This window comes from Lepisosteus platostomus, chromosome 11 (genome assembly GCF_059453375.1).
Source record: "Lepisosteus platostomus isolate fLepPlt1 chromosome 11, fLepPlt1.hap1, whole genome shotgun sequence".
Classification (NCBI taxonomy): Eukaryota; Metazoa; Chordata; class Actinopteri; order Semionotiformes; family Lepisosteidae; genus Lepisosteus; species Lepisosteus platostomus.
Genome location: NC_142621.1, coordinates 19,900,694 through 19,910,800, shown reverse-complemented (window position 1 = coordinate 19,910,800; position 10,107 = coordinate 19,900,694). Strand labels below are relative to the sequence as shown.

The window sequence follows — 10,107 nt, the reverse complement described above, 5'->3', positions numbered from 1 at the left end:
CTGAACACAACAGACAAGAAACAGAACAGTAAAATATGTTGAACTCTCTATAAAAATACAAGCATTCTGGGACTCTCTGTGCTGCATATGTGTATTCCAGGGAATATGGAATACAGCAGGATCTGAATATTTCAAAGTAGAAAATAGATCAAGAGGCTATTGTGATAGTACTATTTAACTAAAGGGACATTTTCTCTCAAGTTTGAACACAATATATCAAACACTATAGAGATAGCAAAGATCCTACAAAAAAATGATTTCACATAAAAAAGAATAGCTCTTACAGGCTATGACACTAAGAGGCAATGTTTAAAACACATATTGGCAAATGTTTGAGTTTTCTAGAATGTCTCTTGGGGTCTTTTGATTGTGCTCAGAAACAAACTGCACACATTTTTTACCCTCCCACACAACATTCCTCACAGAGCTAATTGCTTATGACACTGCAACTGCAAAATCCCTCTGCTTTACATCAGCCTGTCCAATCCACTCAATGTGATGGACCGACACACTTTTAATGTAATTGATCTGCTCAGCTAGGAAGCAGAAGGTCACAAAAAGGTCAGAGGGGAAATGGGACAGCTACAGTATACGCCACTCATATCCTGGTATCCCTGGTAGAAGAGGTTTGGCTAGTAGGAACATGTCTGGGACAGAACAAAAATATCAATTTAATTAGCAGCAGAAGCAGCAGATGCTTAAGGTTGTATCTATATGATTGTTGGTTATATAGACTTCTGGCTCAGAGTTGCTGTGTCTGTTCTGAGTTTAATTTGGTACAATTTCTTACATAAGGATACTAATCTGAGTGATTTAGTCTCTCATTTCCTTAGTGAAAGTATTTTGTGAAAATATCTTATTTACAGCATTAGCTACATTTTTGTACATGCATTACAAACAGTGAGTCTGGTACTGTAAGTCTAATAAAATAAAAAATCAAGAAAATGTACTGTATACATATTATAACATCAGTGGTAATGTAGCATTCTTCTGAAAAGCACAAAAAGTTCTGGAATTTCAATGGTTGCTTTATAAATTCCTACACATCTGGATGGAATGCCGTCCATTACAGGAATTCTCTCCCAGCAATGCAGGTCTCCACATACAGTACAGTATACAGCTGGGAGGACTGGAGCCACTAGAGCAGGGGTCTCAAACTCAAATGAGATAAAATATGCTAATTGGCAGGCCACATTAATTCACACACAAAATGGATCAAATATTAAAAAATTAATTGAAACTGATTTTTTTATTTGAAACATTTTGGTTAACTTTACACAATTTACTTGCATCCAAAATGTACTTGGTTGCTTGACAAGCTGTCATTAAGATAGTGTAACTTTAAAAGTTAAAAATATGATGATAAGACTTCACTGTAAGTCCTTCATCTACCTTCATTATCTTCATCCCTGGCCCTCCTCTTCTAATACTTGCTTATTTACTTCTAACAGGTTGTCATTACTGCTTTCATTATTGCTTTTGAAAAAGACACAGTTGAGCCAAATTCTCTTCATCACCATTGTCTTTTCTAGTGTCACCAACTCGTTTCAAATTGTGGTTTGAAACCAACAGTCATTCACTGCTTCAGGGTAGACTTTTTTCTACATAATGTTCATTCATTACACTCCATTTTACTTATTTGATGCTATGCTGTGTTGTAATGTAGATCACTGAATTCATTATGCAAAACATTTTCAAAAATTCCTGCATGGTTAGTTTGCGATCTTGATGAGTCTCCTGTAAGTCCTATATAGATCAGAATATGATGTGATCTCACTATGATCCATTGGTTGGATCAACAATGTAGTCTGGTGTGGCAAAAACTGAACTTTAATGTTGAGAAATAAAATATTCCTAATCTAAATTATGCAACAGCATTGTCTACAAGAAGAGTAATTATGAATATCTGATTTTGTTCTTCACAATATTTTTTTATTTTTGGAACAAAACAATGCACAATCAAGTCACAAAATATTTGCTTTGTTATCCAAGTCTTTTACTGAAATTTCCATCCAAAGGAAATGAAATTTGACAATTTTTCATGGCATTATATTTCTTGCTATGATAAATGAGCAATGATGTAATTTTCTTCTCTCTCTTGGCATTGTCACCAAGCAACAGTGTCAAGCAGTCTTTTAAAGCCTTAAAGGCTGGCATACAGTATTTTTTTCATTAACAGAAATAAAGCTTTGTTTTGACATTTGTTTCCAATAAAGTCCCATTATCTCCACAAATAAAAACCAGCCTTCATGACAATGGTACAAAATGTTGTCGGAGGAAGGCCAAGATGATGAACAGTGTCAGCAGCCCATTCACCATTTCAAAGTAAGACTTATACTAACATGAAGTAGTTCAGGTGGGTAGCTACATCAGCATGTGTAGGCTGCAAAGTAACATGTAATAGGTTTATTCCATGCTGAAAAGAGAAGAAAGAAAACTCAACGTTGTGTTTTCTTCCTTCTCTTTTCAGCATGGAATAAACCTATTACATGTTCCTTTGCAGCTTATACTAACATGTTGCCTCTTGCTCAGTGTTATACCAACACTTAATTTCCCAGTCAACGTTAAATGTTACACAATTTAGATTAGAGTATTCTCATAATGAGTTAACTTCAAAACTTACAGACAATAAAGAGAAAAATGCAAAAGATTGTGGTGTGATGTCACAGCACACTACAGTGCCTGTGGTCCTGTCACCATAAACTTTCCTCTGCCTATGGTGCTAGCTTACAGTCCCTTCAAAAATGTACGGATCTGTGCAACTAAAAATTAATTTAAATTCCTAAATTGACAGCACACAAGTGAGATGACAAATGGAGGCAGCTTATAATGGAGATCCTCTATATTTATTAGTTCATATTATCTCATTATAAAACATTTATACCGAATGCTAAATTAGTGAAAGATTCAGAAAAAATAAAAAAGTGATACCGTTTACCCAAATACTGTAAGTCACAAAAAGAAAGAAACAAATTTCTTTCAAGCTCCCCCTTGCTTGGGGACTAATTCTGTCTGCTCAACATTCCCACCAAAACTCACAAAAAATATCAGTGCCTTTTAAATTGAACCTAAGAAAGTCCAAGCCCATTTCAATGGGGAGCTCATAGAGACTTCTAAGATTTTATTAGTATTAGTAGCATTAAGATTACATGGGAACTGACCTGCTGTTGCTTCAGTTCTGGGTTCAAATGTGTCCTGTCTGTATGGTGTTTGGATCTTCGACCCATGTTAGTGTTTTTTTTCCTGGTAATCATGTTGATATACTGACCAGACTAAAAAGTGTTTCTAAATGTCCCCCTAAAATAATCGCCTTGTTTTTAAACTTACAGTATCAGACCTTTGTTGCTCTCTTCATCTTCCAGGATCTCTGTTGTCTCATGCTTGTGTGTTGTGTTGAAACTCTGTGCATTACTGTAAGATAAACCTCTTGGAGTAAATGCTCAATTGTCTTAGTGCACGGCCCACTTACACCGTTTCTTACACCTTCACGCTGAGGCATGGTGAGTAGGTAGAGTACAAAAATATTGACCCTTAAAACCTTTTGCAGGTTATAAAAAATTGTGCAATTTCTCCAACTGTGTTCTGCATTTTTATCTATGATTTCCCAGGATGGTGCATTCATTTACATACAAATACTGGAATAACCCACAATAAGGCTACGTTTGACATCCACATGACTTACATTTACCTTTCCAGATAATGTGGATCAAAAATACTTGAAAATGAAATATTTCATAAATTGTACCTACTGTACATGACCAATTACAAATGTTATAACCTACCAGCATTAGACCGTATATGACTTCATTCATATGCAGTGGTAACAGTGATGTTTCAGAGTATATGTTCAATTTACTGCTTTCTTGCTCTAACTATCCAGAATTAATAGCAGAAAGATTGAAACGTTTTAAGAAGAAAGGACACAAAATAAATAATTTTCAATCACTGAAAATGATGATGTGGACACACTTTTTCCCATAAGATTATTATCAGGTGTATATTATCAGGTATATGATGGCATTAATTTCAGAACTGCATAACATTCTATTTTAAAGAGAAAACTGAAATGAAAACAACTTGAATTCTCTACTCATAACTGTGAAGAAATCATTGTCTCTCTCATATGTGTGCTGGGAAATGTACTCAGAGACATTAATCCAAAACAAACCTAAATCATATCAGGACTGGTGCTGTCTTTATTTACTACTGTACAACCACAATTCCTTGGTGTACTACAGTACTTTCAACTGTTTATTTAAATCTAATTATCCTATTGCTCACTGTAGCAATTGCCACAAAAAAATAAAGGTAAATCTCAGCCTCAGATAATTGAGTAATTCTCAATACTCAATTTAATAAATAGTACTTGAACAGTTTGACTCAAGTATAACAAGAAAATAATCCTCTATCCTAAAAAACATCTCACGCATTCCCATGAATGTGCTCCAGTATAATCAAAATCTTGAAGTATAGAGTCTTCTTTCATGTGGACACCAAAACAGTGGTGCATCAGTTTAAATCAGCCTTTGAATGCAAAAAAAGTGTAGAATTAAAACTAAAAAATCTGGCAAAGCCGGGCCTGCTGCACTATGCCGGGAGCAATTTGCTGATAAGCACCGACTCTGTACTACGACACTATTCACTGTTAAGAACACTTTTTTTATGATTTCTGAAATGTTACATTTGGCCCTTACCCGTTGTTAACCAGAGCCTATTTTCATTACACAAAAGATGTCCCTCAAAATTTTAGTTCTTAGAACATAAACATCTTTGTGCACACCTTTTGGAGTCAGATGTTTCATCAGTATCTACAGCCAGGTTAACATAGCTGCTGTAAGCTATTTTGATTGAAAAATTCTCCCAGGGCTGAGATATTTCATTATATCAAATGTATAATGAACAATTTAGTAAAGTATAATTAACATATGGGAATGTAACAAAAAACAAATTTTCACAAAACCAGGCTTTTAACTTAACATTTTCCCAAATTTCATATGATTAATAATAATAAAATCCTTACATTTATATAGTGCTTTTCTGGACACAACACTGAAAGCGCTTTACAGGTAATGGGGACTTCCCTACGCTACATAAATTATAATAACTTATTTTTTTACATTATTATGTGTTACAGTTTAAGGGCACATTACAAAATTGCTTTATGCTGCATGTACAGATGCAGCCATTCAAAATGCTCGGTACAACCCCGTACTGTGCAAAATTACCCACAGTTCACTGTGTTGTACCGCGGTATGTGATTGGCTGGCAAAAATGACGGACAGGGGCACTTGTTGTTGGTTGGTTGTTAGTGAAACAATTTAATTATTGAATCTCTTTACTGTGCATGTTTAAATCTGCTTCATATTGAATATGGAATTTATATGGAATTTTACAACTAAAGGGAAATTTTAGTAGCTGAGCATAAAAAGAAGAGGAGCAAAACGTGTCTGAAGGTCATAAATTATATTAATTTAGGAACATAAACATTATGTTTAAAAATGCACACCAGTATTCCACTTTCTTCCTAAATATTTTAAGCATCAAAGTTAATGGTTATTTTGGAAATGTTTTTATGTACTCCTTCTGGCTATATTATGTTTGAACCTTTTCTTATCGCAGTAAAAAAACACATACTTTTTAGAATGTGATTAACAGGGCATATAATATGGAATCGCGTATCTAAAGAAATTAATAACGATATAATTCCATCCATATAGTGTAGCTCAAATTATCACAGTTGTACACTTTCTTTTGAAATGTCACATCAGTTTAATTCTGTCCCACGTGATTATGTCTGTGGTGTAATGGGGTAGGCATGTGCGTTCTGTGCTGGAAGTCAGAGGTTCAAACACAGCTGTATTGCAACTGTATTGCCGCTATTGTCGTTATTACTGATAATAAATATTATTGGCACTATATTGAATTTGTTGGTACAGAGGCAGCCATTCAAAATGCGCAGTAAAAACCTGTACCACATGCAATTACTCACAAGTCACTGCGTTGTACTGTACTGTATTTCTTTGAAAAACTAAAATAGCAAATATTATGGACACTATATGACATTTTTTATATTTCTAAATATTATAATATGTTCGTACTGTATGTACACAGCGGTACCGCAGGGTGCAGGGAGCAACCCCATGTGAGCCCGAAAGCCCTACATTATTAATAATATCTTCTGTGTTGCATTAACATTGGAATGTTCCATTTTTACCAGTTTAAAAGGAGGCAATACACAAGTTTAGCAGGATGTAAGCTACAGTATATGAATATAATTATATCGTTATTAATTTCTTTAGATATGAGATTCCATATTATATTCCCTATTAATTAAATTCTAAAAATGTCAATATAGTATGGAAGCCCGTTTCCGCCAGGGAGTAAAAAAAAAACGCGCTATGGTATCTCAGAATTACGACTTAGTAAGTCAGAATTCCGACTTAGTATCTCAGAATTGCGACTTAGCAACTCAGAATTCCGACTTAGTATCTCAGAATTGCGACTTAGTAAGTCAGAATTCCGACTTAGTATCTCAGAATTGCGACTTAGTAAGTCAGAATTCCGACTTAGTATCTCAGAATTGCGACTTAGTAAGTCAGAATTCTGACTTAGTAACTCAGAATTGCGACTTAGCATCTCAGAATTCCGACTTAGCAACTCAGAATTCCGACTTAGTAACTCAGAATTCCGACTTAGTAACTCAGAATTGCGACTTAGCATCTCAGAATTCCGACTTAGTAACTCAGAATTCCGACTTAGTATCTCAGAATTGCGACTTAGCAACTCAGAATTCCGACTTAGCAACTCAGAATTGCGATTTAGCAACTCAGAATTCCGACTTCAAGTCTCACAGTTTTGACGTCACTTCTGGCGCCAGCAATGAAAGTACAGTAGGTTGCTCATCTGGCATAGGAAATCTACTGTTCACAATTCAATCCAGGTACAGTGCCACATTCTACTGATATCTTCATACAATTCACAGACTTAAATAACGTCTGCGTAAATTGTACATAGACTAACGTAGCTAAGTAAAAAAAAATCATATGCAAGAGCTACTTGGATGGTTTTGGTTGATCGATTTAACCTTTTCAAGTGCGACCTAATTAATGAGGCAAAACTAACAGTAGGCCTATACACTTGTGGGGGTTTCGTCCGTTAGTACAAGGCAGCTCCTGCAAACACTTTACCAGCAGCTATTTCAGCACAGTAAAATAGCTAGCTTTGGACCCATATGAGCGAGGATGGTGCTATGAGCTTCTACGCGAGTCAATCTGGGGTCGCCTATTCACAATCAAAACATAAATTTGCTTCGATACAATTAATGAAACCCGTAACAATACAGACATTAAAGGGAACGTCTTTTACTATTTTTGTTTACTCTCCCCCTTTGTACGTTAAGAGATTTGATATGCTTATTTATTTTCAATATCCTTCCAATAATGTACTTGGACAAACCCCAGTATCTCTCCGTCTAATTGCTCAGATACAATTCTGTGATTGCGTATCTCTCAGAAACATACCAGGATCACAAGCATGTTTATGTTTACTAAACATGATCAGGCTACATTAAACTGTCGCAAACGTCTTGCCATGGGAGCGGCCCGTGTGTCTCCCGAGCCGGACTTTGATAGGCACAACGGTCTAATTTTTACAAACCCTCCATCCGGTCTTTTCGGCTTCCTAAGGCTGTAAATTACCAAGTGACACGCACAAAACAACCGTTATCATAATGAAGACATTCGTGTGTGTTTAGTAACAATTCCAAAACTTAGTTATATCAATTTTTGGTTTACAGAACATGTTTTTACAGCTGTGGTTTAATTCAGCTTTCTGTAACGTTTTGATAAGTTAGCTGCTCTTAAGATGATTACAAGGTAAAGTACAGTAGGTTTAAACTAGTCACTAGGTTAGTATTGACCAACCCTCTTTCAAGAGATATAACTTTCTGCAGAGTTTAGACTGTATCAAATCTGTATCTTTGAGCTCAAGCTAACCGGGTGTTCTATAGACAGTGATTAGTTGAGTGAGGTGCTGCCTGTGAATGCATACTGTGTGTGACAAGTCAGATTAAATTGAAAGCCTACTCTACATTTGTCATTCACATACCCTTGGGGTGTGACCTACTGTATGTGCACCCTGTGAATGCAAATGTGTGGCGAGTGTTGGTCATCGTTGCCTGTCCTGGACTACTTCTAAATGTACTATAATGCATACTGTTGGAGTCTGGGCAAACAGGAGGCTAGGTAATTACACTATGCTAACTAATCAATGCTGCACCACTGTCCCATGTGTGCTTCCTAGGCCACAATTCCAGGATGGAAGATCTTATCGATTTCCTCAGGGAGAGGGACATTCCAGAGTCCACTATCGAAAAAATGAAGGAAGAAAAGGTAGTTAACAGAATGAATGTGTTCATGTTTATTATAACTAACTCCCACTGACCTACTGTAGATATTAACAGCACTTTAAGTACTGTGAAAAGTCAGAGACCACCCTTTCGCTTATTTCATTTCCAGTCAAAACGGTCATTAAGTGCAATTAATTTATTTTTCAATGTCAGGAATTATTCCAGGAAACATATATTTAACACAAAATTACACAAAAGCATCCACAACTAAATATAATGTCAGATCTTTCATTGTTTAGCGTGTCCACCCTTTGCCTTTATTACAGCTTCCATTATTTACAGGAGACTTTCTTTGAGTTTTTCAAATAAATCCACTGGGATATTTTTTCATGCTTCTTGTAAACACCTCCAAAGTTCAGTCTTAGAAGTTGGTTGTATTTTCTGCTTCTGCTGGTTCAAATCCAAATCCACTCTGTAACTCATCATCTATAAAACCTTACTTATCTCAAGTGTCCAGTTTTGGTGTTCTAGGGCAAATTTACTTCTCTTTTGTCTATTTCCTTTTCAAATAGTGACTTTTTGACAGATACGCATCCCTTCAGACCCATAGCATTGTGTTGTCTTCTTACAATGGAAGTATTGACAGAAACACTTGTGGATTTTTTCAGATCTGATGCAAGAGTGATCAAAACGTTAACTTCTGTCTATGTGATGGTGATGTTCTCAACTGAACTGAACTATCTTTATAGCTAATCTTATCAGAAATATCGCCTCTTGCCATTTCAGATGGACATGACAAAGACATGTGCAAGGCAGCTACGGTGTGTTTGGGTAGTTGTTTGAATGTTAGTGTCACTTTTAATGGAAAGTGTTCTAATATAATGTCAGTGACAGTTTTGGGATCAACTTGTGTTGGGAGGACACAGTTGTAACTTGTTTGATTGGAAGGATGGAAGACTTTAAGTGCCTGAAGGGTGCACAAAAGTAAAGAGTGGGCAAATTAAATACTGATAGATTTGATATTATATTTAGTGTACTCTTCTGTCAAATATATGTTTCTTGCATTATTTTCTGACACCAAAAAGTAAATAATTTGCACTGAATGGCTGTTTGAACTGGAAATTAAATAAATGCAAGGGTGGTCTCTGACTTCTGCACAGTACTGTACAGTATATTGATATTTTCACGTATAGTAGATTTTTTCACTGCATACAGTACCTCCACAATCCCGAATGGACTATTTCCTTAAACCAGTATCAGCATATTGATCCACATAAAATGATGCTTTAAGTATGGTATTTTGAAACTGAAAATTGATAATACACTATTCATTTTTAGATTGATGCCAGTGTCCTGATGTTAATGACAGATGAACAGATGAGGGATTATTTGCCATCTTATGGAGACAGATTGGCAGTGATGGGATATTGTAGGAGACACGAAAAAGAGCCCAACAGTAGGAAATCAAAGCTTTTTGATAGACTGAAGTCAAAACTGAATAAAAGAAAAAAGTGTAAGCATCCAGAAAACATCACTCATCATCAAGAGGTGAACACACAGAGGAAAGTAAGGAAAGTGGAGTTGGGCTGGATGCTGTATGATGAAGGAAAAGGAGGCTTTATCCAGGTGAGAACCAAAAAGGGTGGTGGAGGCAATACGTTTGTTTTTCCCAGATGGAAAGAATGCACATGGAAATATTTCTGAGTTTGAGGTGGATCTGACAAATTATCAAGAAGTTTCCTTAGATGAGGACAGTACAG

At 35.8% G+C, this 10,107-nt stretch overlaps 1 long non-coding RNA gene across 1 annotated transcript; it reads left to right on the top strand.

Moving 5' to 3' along the window:
• Positions 1 to 6,551: 6,551 nt before the first annotated feature.
• Positions 6,552 to 9,796, top strand: LOC148652151 (uncharacterized). Its single transcript, XR_015925236.1, has 3 exons — positions 6,552 to 6,940; positions 8,302 to 8,390; positions 9,686 to 9,796. It is a non-coding gene; the product is annotated as an uncharacterized LOC148652151 (long non-coding RNA).
• The last annotated feature ends 311 nt before the right edge of the window (positions 9,797 to 10,107 follow it).